Raw genomic sequence first — 17,374 nt, 5'->3', positions numbered from 1 at the left:
CCACCTGCTGTACTCTGGGCACAGAACAGAGCCCCAGCAGTTTCTGACAGTAAGTGGAGGGAAAAGGAGGATAAAGAGGCAGAGACTGGCGGGTAGGGGTTGGGGAAAGAGGCAGAGGCTGGGGCTATGGGGAGCTGGGACGGTACAGATGGCAGAGGGGCAGGAAGGCTGCAGGCAGAAGAAGGCGGGATGCAGACCGTAGCCCACCTGACTCCCCGCTAGAGACTACCTGCCCTGCTGTAGCAGTGTGTATGAGGGGAGGGGTGCTGGGGTAGATTTAAGACAACCTCTGATACTTAGACTCTATACTTGGAAAATTAAATTTATGCATTTTCCATATATAGAATCTAATTATTGGGGAGTTGTCTTAAATTCAGGGTCATCCTAGATTTGAATAAACACAGTATAGATTTGGAATAAGAGTATGCACATTCCACACTGTTCAGTTAGAGTAGCTAGATTGAGTTTAAAATATCTCGACTGGACTTTAAAACTGTTTTGCAACTTTTTAAAAGTGTGTTAATGTAATGCTAGTAGATTAGTGTATCTTCCTCCTTCAAGCCATGCTATGGATACTATGTAGGTAATTAAAGGTACATATTTAAGTAACTGCAGGAACTTCAAGATCTTTCCTCAATAAACTAAATGCAATGTGCTAAATGCATTTTGTGTGTATCTTCACAGCTGCAGCATGAGATTTAAATTGGCAAGGAGCCAAGTTTTCCCTTCTTCTGTAATTAAAAATATGGGAGGATACTATCTTTTTCCAAACACATGGTGCAGCTTCATGTTACAATAAATTTCAAGTGTGTTCACAATATAATTTCCCAGAATCTTTTACCTCTTATAACTGCACAATCTCTTAACCATCATTTTTTATTGACTTTCTTGGTGGAAAGAGACTTTCAGATTTCTGTAAGGAATACTAAACCAGGTCACAGTGAATGACAGCAGTGCTGTCTATCATATATCTGTTTCCATATCTATTTCTTATGTTCTCAATGGAAACAGTCAAAGCCAGATGTAATCACCAGAAATCCCAAATTACAGGATAAACTCTACACCACACTCAGGACAAAACCATGCTACAGGCAATTCATCCTTTACCAAGGGCCAAAACCAAAGCTGTTGACATCAGAAGGCAACTTTCCACTGATCTCATTAGGCCTTGGCTTAGACCCAAGACATTTTTTAAACCAAAATGAACAGGTACTGTTCATAATTTAATGTAACATTTATTTATTGGCAAATTGTAAAAGGGTCCAAACAATGCCAATATTCATGTGTATATGAAGAGCCTGATCTTGCAGTGTTATACAAACTCTCTAGAGACTGGTCTGGGATGCCTAGCAGTTCCTCTTGTGAAAAAAGATATCAGTAGTCTACATTCAGGGTGTTTGTAGGACAAAATTCCTTGTATTTTTGTTAAAGAAAAATTGCTGTAATATAAAAACAACTTCAGGCTTCCAAATACTCATGACATTACAGGTTTGTGCCCTGGTGCAGTTAATTAGAGAGTTAATAGTCTGGGTCTTAATATAGGATATGTGTAGAATAACATTAAAAAAACACTTCCTTAGCAACAGGGATATAACAATGGAAATAGCCCCACTGAAGTCACTGGCAAAACTCCGCTTGGCTTCAAAGGAATCAAGATTTACTTCCCTCGGTTAACACAGCCCTACTTGCTGCACTAAAAGTAGACAGCTTGCAGAAATATAGCATGACTTGTTGTTGCAGTGCCTTCCACGTAGACCCTTGTTATGTCTTTAGTGCGACTTAAATTGAATGGTTGCCCTACTACTATTTTAAACGCCGTCTCACCCTGCATATTACGAGGCAGTTGCTTCTGCTTTGTGCTACCATCTTTCCGCGGCACTCAGAACTCTGTTGTAGACTCCAGGGCCAACGTTGCCACATTCACAACCCTCACCTTTGTTAATAGCTCCTTTGTGAGAGAGTGAGATATCATTAAACCCGATTTCCCACTGCTCATTGTGCTCTCTTTCCTCTCGTCTTGTTCTTGGCTGGTGCCCAAGTTCTCCTTCACCTAATTTCTTCCCTGTCTCTCACCTTCATTGCTTTTCTGCCTTCTCTGTTATTGCAGCCCTCCATCTTTGCGTCAACATATCAAGACTAAAACTGTATAAGTCAACCTCTGGTGTGTGACCCTTTTTGTTTGCTCCAGTCAACTAGACAAATCGCTGTTTGTTTCCTAAGGTAACCCTATAGATGTGGCTGGTTTCCTTCCCATATAGGTAGAACTGAATGATGCAGAGCCTTGTCCTTTATACCCTTAATCTGACCCTCTAAGACTGGGAGAGCAGAGGTGGGGAAAATGAGATGACCACATTTCTTTCAGTCATATAGTCTAAAATCTTGTGTTACATGTTGTCGCCTACACTTAAAGTTTATTTCACAATGTTAATTTCCCCATGCTAATATTTTCCTCTTTAAGAAATGAAGGAATTTAAATGAAAGTGTGACACAGGAGATCAACATTTATGTAAGCATCAGTTTTCTGCACAGTTGCATGCAAAGAGGAAAAACCACTATGTGCGTTTCATAGCTTTATTAATAACTTGCAACTTGCTGTTGCTGCTGTCAGCATGTTTATGAAGTCACATTATCAGTACTAATACAAGAGGTACTACTATCAATTATTCTTACTCCTACTCAGTGAAGTGCGTGATCATTTCTTTGTTTTTACCAATGAAGTTAATGTCATAGAAAATTATTTATGTTTGTACTTTGTGAACATTTTATGAATCAGTTGTGAACTGGAGAATTTCTGCTACAGAGATTCAGTGTGGATGACACTAAAATTGACTTGTTAAGAATCAGTTACAATTTATGAGCAATTTATAAAATATTCCTGAGAGCAATTGGGAAATTGTTTTTGAAAATGATCTCCTTTCATTTTGGGTATGTTGTTAGCTGGTAGGTTTAGGCATCCTCCATGGAAAAAACTGATTGAACTGAATGGCAATGTTATCCTCTTCCTTATGTGGTTCTTCATTTTAGATTCCAACTATTCCTTTAGGGACTGAACCCCAGCGGTTCTCCAGAAAACAAATGATGGCCTGTCCAAGGCTCAAGAAGTCATCACTCAGTGCTAAAAGTTTAATCAGCTAGTACTTAGCTTCCAATCCATCCTTTGTGAATAAAATTATCAGTATGGAAGTGATAGACCAATTATAGTGGCCTTCTTCACGTCCATTTTCAGAAGTGCTACAGAGATGGCTCTGTAGTGTAACAAGCCCAAACCTTGTATTATTTGTTGTATGATGTCCTCATCATCAGAATGTAAACCATTCTCTTAGGCTAAGCATCAGTAAAATGGGCAGAATCATCCCAATTCTATTAAAGTCTCAGGTGAAACTCAGAACATTTGTTTAACTACAAATGGAAGCCGCTACCCTGAAGCAAGCCATGCTCACCTCCTTGGCTAGGTTATGCTGAAATGTCTGTTCTCTGGGTCACTGGAGGGCACCACTCCTTGTCCATTTGCTCCTGGAAGGAGGGTTGCTGCAGATATGCTCGCTTCCCATCAGGACACATCTCCCAAAACAAAAGTTTCCCAGTCCCTTCCTCCAGTTCTTGTCCCTGCTGTGGGCAGGTTAACTGAGAAGGAAAGTTTGCCTGTACTGTCACCCTGTGGCTCCCCGCACCCCAAACAGACTCCACAACCAACCCTGGCATAGGCAGGTGATTTCAGGACACAAAGAGCCTGTCCTAGCATTTTGGGGCACCTATACATGTGCAGGGAGGTTGGTCCGATGCACTGTAATTACATCTTGTCAGAGCAGGCTCCGCACTCCAGCAGACTCCACCATCACGTGTAACAGCATCCCCACACTGAAAAATGGTGGTGGTGGCTCACCAGGAGGGACCTGGTGACTGTCTATAAACTCACTAGGGGGGACCAGAAGGGTTTGGGGGAGACCTTGTTCCCCTAGCGCCCCCCGGGATAACAAGGAATAACAGCCACAAGATGTTGGAGAGTAGGTTTAGATTAGACATCCGTAGGAATGTCTTCACAGTCAGGGCGGCTAGGATCTGGAACCAACTTCCAAGGGAAGTGGTGCTGGCTCCTACCCTGGAGGTCTTTAAGAAGCAGCTTGATGCCTACCTGACTGGGGTCATTTGAGCCCATTTTCCTCCTGCCCAGGCAGGGGGTCGGACCAGAAGATCTACAAGGTCCCTTCCGACCCGACTTCTATGATTCTATGAACTGAGATAAATTAGGGAAGAAAATACAACAACCTTTTCTAAAGCCAGAGAAATGTATGGGGCTTGATTTATTTGCAAAGATGGTTTGGATTTAGAGGACAGTCATGCCTTCTGTGATGAAGTCACTGGCTCTGTGGATGCAGAGAGACAGGTGGATGTGGCGTACCTTGATTTTAGCAAGGCTTTTGATACCGTCTCCCACAGCATCCTCACAGGCAAGGTAAGGAAGTATGTGCTGGATGAATGCACTGTAAGGTGGACAGAAAACTGGCTGGAGCATCAGGCTCAGAGGGTAGTAATCAACAGCTCAATGTCTAGTTGGCAGCTGATGTCAAATGGAGTGCCGCAGGGGGTCAGTCCTGGGGCTGGTTTTATTCAATGTCTTCATCAACGACCTGGAAGATAACATAGAGCGCACCCGCAACAAGTTTGCAGATAACACCGAGCTGGGGAGAGTAGTAGATATGCTGGAGGGTTAGGATTCAGAGTGGCCTAGACAAATGGGAGGATTGGGCCAAAAGAAATCTCATGAGGTTCAACAAGGACAAGTGCCAAAGTCCTGCACTTAGGAGGGAGCAATCCCATGCACCGGTGCAGGTTGGGGGTGACAGGCTGGGCAGCAGCTCTGCAGAAAAGGACCTGGGTGTTATAGTGGGCAAGAAGCTGAATATGAGCCAGCAGTGTGGCCTTGTTGCCAAGAAGTCTGACTGCATCCTGGGCTGCATCGGTAGGAGTGTTGCCAGTAGGTCAAGGGCAGTGATTTTTCCCCTCTATTCAGCACTGGGGAGGCCACATCTGGAGTCCTGTGTCCAGTCCCTCCCCCCCCCCCACTATAGAAAGGTTGTGGACAAGTTGGAGAGAGTGCAGCAGAAAGCAACAAAAATGGTTGGGGTGGTGGGGCACATGACTTATGAGGAGAAGTTGAAGGAACTGGGCTTACTTAGTCTGCAGAAGTGAACACCTAAAGTAGGGTTCAAAAGAGGATGGAGCTGGGCTATTCTCAGTGGTGGCAGATGACAGAACAAGGAGCAACCATCTCAAGTTGCAGCAAAGGAGGTTTAGGTTAGATATTCGAAAAAAAATCACGAGAAGGGTAGTAAAACACTGGAGCAGATTACCCACAGAGGTGGTAGAAGCTGCATCCTTTGGGGTTTTAAAAACTTTGGCTGGGGATGATCTAGTTGGGGCTGGTCCTGTTTTGAGCAGGGGGTTGGACTAAATGTGACCTCCTGAGGTCCCTTCCAGCCCTAACTTTCTATGATTCATAAATGAGGGGTTTATAAAAACAGGATTCTACTTTCTTGAAAAGTTACCACTTGCATTATCGATAGAAACTGCCTCCTTTAAGAACAAACTAAATATTTGGTTGAAGGAAATGACAATATTTTGTTTTGGCATGGATTTAGTCATGTCTTTTTTTCTACTTCATTGCACTTCTAATTTTTTTAATAAGCAAAAATGTTGCTTATTTAAGCAAAAGTCTGTTAGCTCTATTGTACTTTTCAGAAATGCAGAATAAATTGCTGCTACAAAAATAAATGAATGCTTGCCATTTATTGAACTGGACACCATCAAGGAATACTTTTTTTTTGTCTTCAGCCTTTTACTAAAAGCTGCAGTGTCGTATACCAGTAATTTAAAATCAATGTGAGCTTTTGGGTTGAAGTTTGTTTAATCTAGGAATAAGGTTCAGTCAAGGGAAAATGATCTAATAGAAAAGATGCAATTAATGATTCCAGAACAAAGAGGCAGACATCCTTCTGACCAATTTAACTGATTAATCCCTTCTGTGTTCAGACATGTCCAGATTCTACCAAGGACCCATGGTCAGTAATGACTTACACATGAAGTAATAGCTTACTCTCTGAAATATCCTCATTGAAATTAATGGCACTACTCGCAGGTTAAAATATTATGGTACTCGATATGAATAAATGGGGCAGAATTTGGCCTTTTTATGTTAAAAATCCATCCCTTAAAGAACAAGAATAAATATTATCCATGAGGAAAATTATTCATCTAAGGCTTATGGTTTTGATAAATATTCTACCTTCCTAACTCACCTATGTACACAAAGAAATCAGCTTGCATCCCTGATCTGAGAAGCTGGCTTTCTTGCTTCAGTGCTTCATCACTGGTATATGCATTGCAGAATAATTGTTTTACTATTTTTTTTTAGTTGAACCTTTCCTGTCTTCACCATAGAAATGTGAAAGGGTTAAACCAAGTCCCAATAACTTTGCTTATTTATCATAATCTACAACACAGTCTCGGGCTGTGTCATCTCCTATGTCAGAGCTCTGCTTAGTATAGATGCTGAGGTACAATGTATGTGTTGAAGACCCCTTAAGGAAATATTCTTGACTCTGAAACGATTGCACTGTGGCAAAACTCTGTGAGGATTAGAGAAACACTGAAGATGCTGTGACTTAAGTTAGTGTTTGTATGGATGTAAAAAACAGGACACTGACTGATGTTTGGCATGGCAGAGTGAGGGCACTGATGGGAGTGTAGCTTGCTTGTCTTTGTTGCTAGTTGGGAAGCTCCAGACTTTCAGCTGGTCAGACACCAACAGAATCAGGCCTTAAGTAGTGTTGCATTTGAAACTCTGTCCTTCCGTAGTTGGAGTCTGATCCAAACCTAACTAAAGTCGATGGAAAAATACCTATGGACTTCAGGCAGACAAGATTCTTGGAGTAAATGTGATATCATTCATTAGACCAACTGAAAAATAGCTGGAAAAATTGTTCTTTGAAAGCTTTCAAGCACAAACACCCTTGGCATAGGGAAAGTTTGCTGGTGCAAATGTGTGGCAGTGAGGATCAGAGGCGATGGGAAACAATAGGTATGAGACAGGCGGATGGGAGGGAAAGGGGAGAATGTAGACCTGGTGAAATGTAGAGAGGTTATGCGGGGTTATTTAGTCCATGATTTTTTGTATCCAGTAGATTGATGAAGTGAAGTTCATAGGCTCGTCTACGAAATGTGTTTTGTAAATTCCCTTTGAGGATTAGGACTACCTGTCTCACACCTATTGTCTCCCATCTCCTCTGATCCTCACTGCCATGCATTTGCATTTCCACAGACCTGCATTTTGCATATTGTCTTCTGTTCCATTCAGGAGTGCACACAAACACAAGCAGACTCTCCCTAAGCCTGAAGAAGGGTGTTTGCACCTGAAAGCTTGCAAAGAACAACTTTTCCTAGTATTTAGTTGATCTAATATAAGATATCACATTTACCCAAATAAACTTGTCTGCCTATGTCCTTAGACCAAAACAGCTACAACCAACACCCCCAAAATATGGACTTCAGTGCACTGTAGGACAGTTTAGAGGCCTTAAGTATGAAGTTGGTGCTCCTACTACTAGATTATCCTTTCTTCTAGGATTGTTGTTCTAGCACTTGCCAGAATCACTGAATTGCAGGTGTGCATAAAGATGTGTTTGTGTATGCACACACTAAAAAGGGGAAAATCTAATAAACAGAGTTGATAGCAGAACTTGGTATTTGGCTGGATTTGCACCAAAACTGGTTTTCCTTAGGATTTCTGCTAAAGGAAGAGATGATGAGGATAGGAGAAGTGAGAGGGCCAGAGATCAGTTTGACAAGTATAACCAACCTGTCTATTTTTCTAATTCAACCTGATGGCTCAATCTGAATAAATCTTACTGTTTGGTGTTTGGGAGTAAGCTGTCACCCAGAGAGCCTGCTGGGAACTTCCTAATTAACTTGCTAATCAAGATTTGCCTCAAGGTGTTGTTTAGACTCATTAGCAATACAAAGGAGCAGTTAATAGATATGGATGGCGAGACTTGAAAAAATGAATGCTTCCAGATGACGTCATCTCCTCTTCTCAAAAATAGTAGGGATAGAAAAGAATAAATTGATTTGAAACAAATCACATTTAAGATAAGCACATCGCTCCCCTGCCTGAGCTTAATGACAAAGGGCCAGACTGTGCCATTTATACCAAAGCCTTCAGGAGAAGGAGGTACAGACCTGTCTTCCTTGGACACGTGCCACAGAGGAGAGAGAAGGATTGGACCCATGTGTCTTGGCTTAGGGAATGCAGTGCAGAATAGGTAGGGTGATTAGTGCCACATTAACAATGCTTCCCTCACAAAAGGGCAAGCTTCCAAAAAGCCTATAACTTCCAGTGCCTCCCCCCGCCGACCCCACATACTCCAAGCAAAATCAGTCCATGTCAACAGCCTTCTCCAGCCTCCTTGGCTATGACAGCATGGTTACCCTGCTGCTTTAGCACATCCTTTAGCATCTTACCAAGTGCTAGGCTCTTTCCAAGCAGTTTTATAATCTGAGTTGGAGCACCCTGGTGTGGAATGAAGAGGGGGAAGGGACACTCTCTGGGGAGGGCTAGGACATTTATTTTCACTGGAGAAAAGCTTGAGTTCAGGCCTTGCAAAATTCATATCCCAGTGGGAGACTTACCTATATCAGCAGGTGTTTTCCTAGCAGCAGAGCTGAAAAATGAGCTGAAAAAGTATTCTTGGAGAAGAAAAAAAAAAGATCCAGCTGGATCACTGTAAACAATAAATAGAAAGGAGATGTGGCCCATCCCTCCATGTGCCCAAAGTGCATGCAGCATTGCCTGAAGGCTGTGATAAGGGGCGTCTTACAAAAGTGAATGCAAAATAATGCGTAATAACGGTAATCTGTTATAATGCACCTGGAATAACAACTAATTGATGGCAACATCCTTCCATTACAGCAAAACGGATGTGATTTTTACAGGCAATACTCTGGGGCCTATATAGAGTTTATCACCACAAACCACTTAGCTGGAAAGACAGACTGGGTGTCATAATGAAGTGAATGCATCCACAGTCCAAGTGGACATACTCATCAGGTGGAACTGGTATTGCCCACTAATTAAAAAGATTTTGATTCTGGACCACCCTGGTCAACTCAGGAGATGGGGTCATCTTTGGTTATAAATGAACATGCATCTGGAATATTTATTCACGTCTTGGTGGGTGGGTGAAATTACTGAAAGTATATTACTGAAAAGTATCTGTGAGCTCCAGAGAACTCATCAGCCATTGTAGTCTCTCTTCAAATGAGGCTCAGGGCTGAAATATCAGGCATGTCGCAGCTCAAGTGATTTAACATAATTGTTGCGTGACGTTTCCCTCACAGCATTGTGGGAGGTCAATGGTCTGGATCAACAATATGTACAATGGTAGCAAAAACGACTGCACTGCAATGAACATTTTTGCAAAGGGGGACAAGTCTCAAGTTCAAGCTGCTTGCAAAGTAGCATTTAAATGTTAGAATCCAAATCTACTCTAGCAAATCAAATGCATAAATATGTAGCCTTCCTTTATAGGTTTTCTAATACATTAAATTATCCATAAGTAGATGTGCACACATTAACAAATGAATGTGTGTTTTTTTTTTTATCACTGTGGTCAACTTTGGTTTGAATATAGTAATCCATTGGATAAAAAGTTGTCCATTATATTTGGTTGCATAATTTTATGCCTTGGAAGGGCTTTTTTCTTATCGTCAACAGGAGATGACAGGCTGTAGCAATCAGTGAGCACAAGGGGATTGTGCACAGCCTTGAAAGTACAATTGCTTTGTTCTTGGCCTATACTTAGCTGCTCTTCAGCATACCAGCAGGGTTTTGCATTTTGTTATTTTGCCTAAGAAATGTTAAAAGGAAGTCAGGGACTCAGACGGTCTGTGTAACTGGCTGCTTGAAAAAGGGTTTGCAAATTCTGGGGCAGCAGCCATGTCCATGAATGGACTAGCTCAGGTTGAAAGAAACGGGACTGGAATGAAGCACATCCTCTTCTGAGTCTCGGCACGACTTCAAGCGAGTCGGCAACGTTGTGGGGGCATTCTGCCTTCTAAGATCATTTTTGATGGAAATGGACAATAATAACTGTAAATTGTTTGTATGCATATTTTGGGGAGGAAGGCAGCAGCAGAAACAATAGTCCAAAGCCTGACTGCTGCAGCCTTAATGCCTATGAGCAGTCCCACTATAGGCAAGTCAGCCAGCTGGTATAACTTAGAGTGCACTGCCTGGCTGTGCTGATTTACACCAGCTGAGGCTCTGCTGCAAGGTATTAGTGACTTACCAGGTGGGTCATTGTCTATAAATGAATCCAGCCATCTTAAAGATGATGGATGTGCTAATCCAACTTTATTCAGCCTCAATGGCAATTAAGCCCAGGTACAGACATTATGCTTGTACTGCTCTAAGTGATCAGAAACCAATCTAAACCTGTAACTATACAGAAGTTCGGTGCACATAGACTGGTCTAAAAATGGTGCAACCTGGTCTATCGTAGATTGATGTGCACTCAAATCTAATTGATTTAGGTTAGATCGATGAGTGAAATTTCTGTACCAGATTCCCTATCAATTCAAATTAGATCACTGTCTGCTGGCATCCCCACTTCCTTTGTGACCCCGCTACTCCTCCATGTTGCAGGGAGGTGCGCTAGCACTTGGCCTGTGCTTGGCTGCTATGGCTGAGCACCCAGCAGACCCTGCCCCTGAGCTCTCCCAGAACTGAGCCAGCAAAGCCCCTCTCCCCAGCACTGCCTCCTGCCTCTCACCATCTGTCCGCTACAAGCAGGCAGAAAGGGGTGGAAAGAAGGTGACTGTGTCCTCTGCATGAGCCGGGGCAGCTGTATGCCTGGGCTATGCCCTTGCAGTGCACCTCATCACAAAGCACCCCCACAACGGACAGACACACCTGGCACCGAGCCCAGGAGAGGTCCTGTGCCAGCCCTGGCTGCTGCACACCCACTCAGGGACCCCCATACCCACATGTTTAGGCACAGCCCCATGGGCCCCAAGCCTGGCTCCCACACGGCACATCTCAGTGGCCAGAGCCAGGTACCCTGGGCCTGCACAGAGGCAACCCTGTGACCTCTGTGGCTCAGCCACTGCTGACAGGTACCTGGGATGTGGATATCTGGGGTGCTGCAAGGCTTTTTTGGCTTGCAGCTACAGGGTCCCAAGGTACTAGGGCAGGGGGGTGCATGGGGAGGGGGAGAACTGAGCATCCAAGCCAGGGCAAGCAGGGTTGGGGGCATTCTTGCCCATGCCCAGCAGGCAATCATCAGTGGCCCAGGTGCTTGGCTGTACCCAGCTGTCTCCAGCAGCCTAAAGAGCCCACAGGGCCTACTGGGAGGCTTGTAGGGGACTCCCAAACTGCTGCCCTCAGCTAGTGCAGGCAGCCTGGCTCACCCTTTGGGGGAAGGGAGGGGGTGGCGGGTAGTGTGTGTACTGCTCACTACTGATCTAACATAGCCCATTTACAGAAATTCATGTAATTTAGATTGATTCCTCTTCAGGCCTTTTGAACATGTCAAAACAACCTAGCATACATGTCTGTATTCCTGGAAATTGTTTGAGAAGTTAAGAAGCCACCACCCAAAGCACAGGGTGAAAGCTGGTGCTATGCCATGTGAGCTGCTCACTGTAGGGGGCCTGTTTGCAGAAGCATGGGTATTTATCCATTGCATTTTCCCCCCTTTATTTATGTATCTGCATATTGATGTGCAGAAGCCAGATAGGCAGGGGTGAGAAGTGCCCTAGAAAGGAGTAAAGATGCATCTGCCCGCTCTGCTGAAACCACCAAGCAGCCACCTAAAGGTAGTGCTGACATGGTTGTTCACTGATGGGCCTAAACTGGGACCAAACAACTGAATCCCTAATGTGTCTTGTCTGCAGATGGTGATGCTGCAGATCTCTCCTGACCTGAACTTAATTTAAAGCAGTCACCAAGAAATGAAAAGCACTGCTTCCTTGCTGGTCATTTGAGCAATGCAGTGGTGATGTTTGGAGATATTTTTTCTCTTTTCTAATTGGCAGCCCAGCAATAAAACTTGGGTTCTGGAAGTCGATCTGGGTTCTTTTCTTTTCCCACACGTTATCACCACTAATAAGCACTTTGCTAGAGAAATTCTGTGAAAGCTCATTGTCTCTAAGTTACGCCCTTGGTGAGTAGGTCTGTAACATAAGGTGACATCTTTTGCAGGGTGGTATAACTAGGACAGTCTACTCCTTAATTACCTTCCTGTTACAAGTAGGTTGGAGATTTGTACCTGTTAATTACCAGGCAGTTCCAGAGCCCATGTGGTAATTTTCTAGAATGGGTGTTTACGGTGCAGCTCCAGTGCGGATCAGCCCTTATATGTTTAGCTTTCATCTTGCTAGAAGGGGAGGAAGCAACTTATGCTGATAATTTTTGAACTGTCTGAATCTCAGTCTTGGAGCGTCGCTTTTTTGATATTCTGTTTATACTCACTCATGTTTTTTTCATCAGTTTTTACATAAAACACCTTCCCTCCCACCCCCCAACACTCTTTGAGAAGACTGAAAATAAAAATGAAAGTTATGTTTAAAATCCTTGGTGTGCTCAAGGCACTCCTAACCCTTCCTGTTTGAAGTGTTCATTTCCTAATGCTACAAATAGATCATTTAGAGAAATGCTTTCAGGTTCACTTTTAAGTTCTTTACTCAAGTGCTATTTTAGTTGTAGGGATAATTTAGAAAGAGCTGCATCGAGTGTTGGGTTAAAGAAGCCACTTTCCCCTTTTCCCATTAGACGATAAAGATATTATAATTCAGTATGGGAAGGCCTTCTCCACCAAGAACTTGAGTGATATACATTTTAATAAAAAACTTTAACAATCACGCATCAACCTCCATATATCTTCAATCAAAACTTCAGCATTCATCTGAGACAAAAAGCCTTTGTTCATTTGTGATTGCACATGTACGTTCTCTGAAGATGCCTGAACCCAAATGTAATGCAAATTATGCATCACCTACAATCATGAATTTGCGGTAACCTTGATACAAATAGAGACTCCTGTTTGATTGAAACATGGTTATGAACAGTAATAGATATGGATGAGTGAATGATTTGTATCAAAGAAAATACTGATTAAATGGAAGGCTTTGCTTGATCTTGAATCCATGAGCAAACCAAGATCTTCACAAATGTGTTTGTTCAAACATACTCAGTGACTATTTAATGTGAATATATTTTAGCCTGTGAACTGAAGCAGGTATATAGCTCACTATATAAACTGTTTTCAGAATGACCTAGCCCCATTGGAGCCTTATATTGCATAATTTATTTGCTGTTTGTAACTTGCTTGCAAACTGAAAAGTGTTTGGATCTCTTAAGTGGTGCAGTGGCTGTGGAGACAGGGAGGGTGCTCCAAATATCTCCTCTAGTATTTGGTAATTACAAAACTTTGATAGGATAATCGGTAGAGTAGGTTTGATTTGTGTCTGAACCATAGGTGACTGCTCTCATACTGTATAAGCATAATTGTTGGGATCCGATTGGAATTTGCATCTAGAAAAGTCGTTTTCTAGTGCACAGGTGTCCAACTCACCCCAGGCTGGATCCAGATTACAGGGGCTCCTCCTGCCCTGGATCCATGGAGTGGTGGGTGGGTGGGTCTGGGGCCAGGGCCAGCAGCATGGGTCAGACATTGAGCAGGAGCAAGCATGGGGGACCTGGCAGCAGCAGGGAGGGGAGATTGGGCAGCAGTGCAGATCCAGGAATTGGCAGCAGTGCGGCTGGGGACTGGGTGGCAGGATAGGTGGAAGATCACGCAGCAGTGCAGATCCAGGGCTGGCCAGCAGCCTAGGTGGGGTATTGGCAGTGGCATGCATCTACCAGCTGCTGTTTTCCCCCCTCCACCTGATGTCCATATTTGTTGGGGGTCCAGGAACCTGGAATGGTGCATTAGGCCATGCCCCACTGGCCACGGCTCCCAACATCTGGTAGCCCGCCAGATTACTGTGCATTTAACACCCCTGTCCCAGTGGACATAGTACAATGTTCACTCTGAATTTAGCTGTTTTATATCTCTCTGTAGGGCTATAAACAAATCTTCTGTGTTTCTGGATATCAGATCCGAATGGTACAACCATATCTATACCATCTTCATTTACACAATAGTTTGTAAATTATCGTTGCATTATCTGTGCAATTCTTCTGTGCTGCAAAGTAGTTATGGCAAAACCCTTGCTTGTAGAAATTTGTAAACTATAAGGGCAATGCTCCCTTTTAAAAAATTCAAGCACAGTGACACTGGGGGCCCACAAGCAGTTTAAAATGACCTCTTTTGGTCTACCCGGCTGCTAGTTGGTGTGTAAGGGTAAAGGATCATTATCATACGTCCAAAAGAAATATGCGGGCCTCATAACGCGAGCACCAACTGTGACTCACATAACACTGAAAATATCCCTTCTGAGTTTACCTGTGTAGAAGGTTAATGTTCCCATTACTTCTCCAAAATATAATCTTGACTGACACCAAATGTTTGGTGCACTTTGGAAAAGTTTAAAGTTTAAAAAATTAATTGCACTTCCCTTATTTTGTATCACTTGTGGGTTTCCTGTTGTAAATGGAAGTCACAATGTCCCCTCTGCAATTAAGATGATTAATTATTAAAGAAACCAAGAGGTCTTGAATTCACTTTGAATGATTCCTCTAGCAGTCACTGCACTTGATAATCTTGCTGCAGTACAGCTAATTAGAAGAGAAAATCCACCGGTGTCTGCTGTCATTCTCTCAAATAACAGAAAAGACAAAAGGGTCTAATTTTACTCAAACCTAAAACGCTGCCAAACAACTCAAAATAATCTAATGTGCAAAGTATTTTACAGGGCTAATTAACATATACAATCATTAATCTACAAATTAAGGATTTCCCCCTGATTTAAATGCGCGTGTCCTTACAGTGTAGTCTGCTGCTCGAAGGTTTAGCGACTCCCTGTAGGATATCCATTGTGTTTGGTAGAGCTTATCTGAAGATTTTTGTTGCATGGCTCCTCTCCTTCCTTTGCCCCGTACGGCTGTAGGCTGTTGGATTTATTTTACTGTCAAAGCTGATCTGTTAAAGCTGCTGCATCGCTAATGGCTGTCCACAGCATGGTGCCCAAATTATGCTCCTTTGTAAAAGGAAATCAAGTTTTAAAAACTTAGCTAAAGTTCCAGTTCACACAAAGACATGAGATCAGTGTTAAAGGTACAGCGAGTCTGTGCTGGAGCCTGGAAGACAGTCCTGCTGTACTGGCAGGTACTATTGTAACTCATGTGTTTTATAAGAACCACCATTTCTCTGAAACCACTGTTTAAACTGCAATATCAAATGAAGGACAGGCTTACAATTCCTTACTTGTATTGTGCTGCATCAATACATCCTATTATAAGGAGTAAATGGAAAAGGAATATAACAGAACATTTTGAGTAGTATAAGTGTCCTTGATTTCAAAATGCAACACATTTCATGTCTACTTGTCTATGGCACATTCAGAGGTTAGTCTGTGGTTACAGTGAAGTGGGAGAGTTTGTAGGGCCCGAGGTAATTTTAAGCACTGTGGCTGGAAGACTTAGAGGAGCCAATTCTTCTGTTTTCTGTGTCTGGAAATGCTGCTCTGGGTCAGGGCCATTTGCATGAATTTTTCTCTTTACCCACAATTCCATCTGTGAAGTTTTGCCAGTGTAGTTGAAATGCATTTGTTTTTGCTATGTAAATGTGATACTCGTTTGTTATCACAGCTGTACTTAAGAAAGGGCCCAAGAGTGATGTAAGGCATGCTCTGGTTGAGGTAAAAATGCAAATATACATGCTGGGTTAAGGGTTTGGGGTTTTTTTTGGAATCCAATTAATCCTACCCTCCACCTCTAGAAATGGAAATTCATAATATAAAAAAGCACAGTAAATACCTTCGAAGCAGTTTTCACTTCCAAAGGGGAGACATGCCCATGGCTCTATGAAGGCCACCGAGGACTTTGCTTTCGATTTTGTGTGGGGTTCCTATATTGGGGTAAGGGAAGACAGTATAAAAAAACCTAAAATAGGAAGGTAGAAGAGCAAGACCTTTAAAAAGGAAATGTTTCTGTCAAACATAGGCAGACAAGGTTCTTTGGGTAAATGTGATATCTTTTATTAGACCAACTAAATAGCTGGAAAAAAAGATGTCACATTTACTCTAAGAGCCTTGTCTGCTCGTGTCCTCAGACCAACACGGCTACAACCAAAATCCCCTCTGCCAAACCAGATATCTTCATGTCTCTACCTTTTTCCACAGAGAGGGCCGGTGGGAGGTGAAAGCTAATGCTCCAGCTACCAAGTTGCTCACTTCGGTTGGCATTTATTTTAAGATGAATTTCCCAATTCTATAGAGAAGAAAAGACAGAGGTCTCTATTCTGATCCCCTGAATAGGTTCAGGTAACACAAGTAAGGAATTGTAAGCCTGTCCTTCATTTGATTGTACATGTTAAACAGTGACTTCAGAGAAATGGGTGTTCTTATAAAATACATGAGTTATAATAGTACCTGCAAGTATGATGGGGCAAGTATACCTACCTGGGGGACAAGCCTTCCCTGAAAGAAGAGCTAAGGATCTGCCACTTGATCTCCCTCCTGTGGATTGCTGTTACTATCCCAGCACCGAAGAAAAGAACTGAATGCTCTGGGAACTCGACGGCCAGGGATTAGCCTTTTCCTGCCTGACATCTATCACGTATATCTTTAAGATGAATTCAGACGATAAGGGGACTCATGGTAGAGTCAGGGAAGCGAAGAACCAGTAAAAAAAAAAAAACTGGAAGCAGATGCAGTGTTAGGGAAGCACTGGCAAGGAACAAAGAGGAAAAGCCTTGTATAAAACTCCCAAACACAGAGTCACAGTGCGCTCCCATGCTCGCTTCTGTTGGATAGCGAGGCTTCTTTGGGGAATATGTCAAGGAATGACATGCAGTGACAACAAGTGAAGATATACTGCTTTATTCATGGCAAGCCGCTTCTCCCAGGCTGCATGGCTTCCCAGCCTGCGCTGAAGCTAGCGATGCAAGAATCCTCTCTGACACTGGTCGCAAATAGGTGTCTAAATCTTCTTATACTGAAAAACATCCCGTGTCAGCATGGCTTAGCTAGATAAACAGCCTCAAAAAGAATTAAGTTGAACTTGGGGAATGCTCCAGTCTCTCGTTGTAGATAACCGATGTGGCTTCTGAGGTTTCCGCTCGTATGCCAAGCAGAACGTGCGCCTCTCCGTAGGGCAGACTGGGGTCCCGGACCCTGTTAAACCCGACGTCTCCGGTGAAAAGAGATTTCCCAAGAG

This window comes from Alligator mississippiensis, chromosome 8 (assembly GCF_030867095.1).
Source record: "Alligator mississippiensis isolate rAllMis1 chromosome 8, rAllMis1, whole genome shotgun sequence".
Lineage (NCBI taxonomy): Eukaryota > Metazoa > Chordata > Crocodylia > Alligatoridae > Alligator > Alligator mississippiensis.
This window is presented reverse-complemented; position numbering follows the sequence as displayed.